Raw genomic sequence first — 1,610 nt, 5'->3', positions numbered from 1 at the left:
AAGGCACGAAACTAGAAGTTACATTCTGAACAGCAAATGCTTTGACGGTAGTAACCTACAATAGAAATACATGTAGGCCTATATAGTGTATTTTTCACTCGTCGCAAATTCCAAATAGATTTCTAAATGCCTTTAATAACATTGATGTTAATGCTGTTCTTTGCGCAGGGTTACGATTCATACAGGAGATGGAAAGGAAAATTAAAATATAAGATATAACCTATACTAAAATATTCACTAACATTTGATTGAATGTAAACCAAAAAGAAAGAAAAGAGAAAAAAAAAATCCTGCATCGGCCGGGAATCGAACCCGGGTCACCCGCGTGGCAGGCGAGTATTCTACCACTAGACCACCGATGCTCATACCCACTGGGCGATAATAATGTTCAGTAGCTGGCAAGCGTTTTCACTCTCACTTTATTATTTTTTCACCCCCTAGCAACGCGGCAGGAACAAAATACAGACCTGGGACCCCCTCCCCCTCCCCCTCCCCATATTTAAAAATAAAACACTTATTAAGTCTAGATCTAGGTCTAGCCTATGTGTGCCGTACAAGCGGTATTTTTTGTACTTTCCCTCCCGTCTCTCACTCAGCTACCAGTTGTCTATTTTCTACTCAAATTTAATATTGATGCGCTGAACACGAATATCAACTTCATTTCCGTCGCAAATAAATAGTTTTTGAAATATTTGATAGTTTTTAACCGAGATAGACATGCTTTGGACCAATCGGGGGGTTCCAGGTGGGCCTGGGGTAAAAGAAAATCTGGGGGGTTACAGGGGGGCATGCTCCCCTATTTTTATCCATAATTTGATATTTTACAGTTATATTTGAAACTGTCTTGAAAATGATTGATTTGCGACAGTTTTAGTGGCTTTATGTGTGATCTGCAGCAAACAGTGCAGCAGTCTCAAAAGTCAAAAGTAAAGTAAAGTATAGCACTTTTCTTGTTCATTTTCTCCATCATTTGATATTTTGCAATTATGTTTAGAATTTTCTTGAAAACAATTGATTTGCAAGGGTTATAGTGGCAATAATATTATGTGTGTGTGTTCTGCAGCTAAAAATGTGGCAGTTGAACCTCTAAAACAGTGCTTTGGGCCATGAGTAAATATTTAACAAAATCAAACTTCTTTCAGAGACCGAAAGGATTGGGTAGGATTTAGTGTATCCAAAGCATCCCCAATCTCGAAGAACTATCAGCACCAATGCACCTTATTTGGGGATAAAATTTAATCAAATTTCACTCATAAACAAGCACGAGGAGTCTTCAAATCCACAATCACATTTTTGAGGTAAAAAAAGTTTCCATGCTGTGGAGACAGCGACCATATCGGATTTTGTTGACTTGTCTTACCGGTACTTCTAATACAGGTAGGCCTATGCCATGCGTGATGTGTGACAAAATATAAGGCTTTGGGTTCTTAGGCGATGAAACTGGTGTAAGAGAGGCTGAAGCCAAAAATGTCTACATAATCCATAATTTTGACCCAAATTGGAACTATCCGTACGCCCTGGGGTCATAACCTATATTATTATTGTTCCCCTGGGGTTGTATTCTTCACATTAAAGTTAAAGTATACTTCTAGTACGAAAATCTCTTTGAA

The 1,610-nt window shown here is 38.3% G+C and overlaps 1 non-coding gene across 1 annotated transcript; it reads right to left on the bottom strand.

Annotated features, from left to right (window-relative positions):
* Positions 1-291: 291 nt before the first annotated feature.
* Positions 292-362, bottom strand: TRNAG-GCC. The gene has a single exon. It is a non-coding gene; the product is annotated as a tRNA-Gly (tRNA).
* Positions 363-1,610: the final 1,248 nt, after the last annotated feature.

This window comes from Aplysia californica, unplaced genomic scaffold, assembly GCF_000002075.1.
Source record: "Aplysia californica isolate F4 #8 unplaced genomic scaffold, AplCal3.0 scaffold00608, whole genome shotgun sequence".
NCBI lineage: Eukaryota > Metazoa > Mollusca > Gastropoda > Aplysiida > Aplysiidae > Aplysia > Aplysia californica.
The sequence above is the reverse complement of the archived record's forward strand: the minus strand, read 5'-3'. Positions and strand labels throughout refer to the sequence as shown.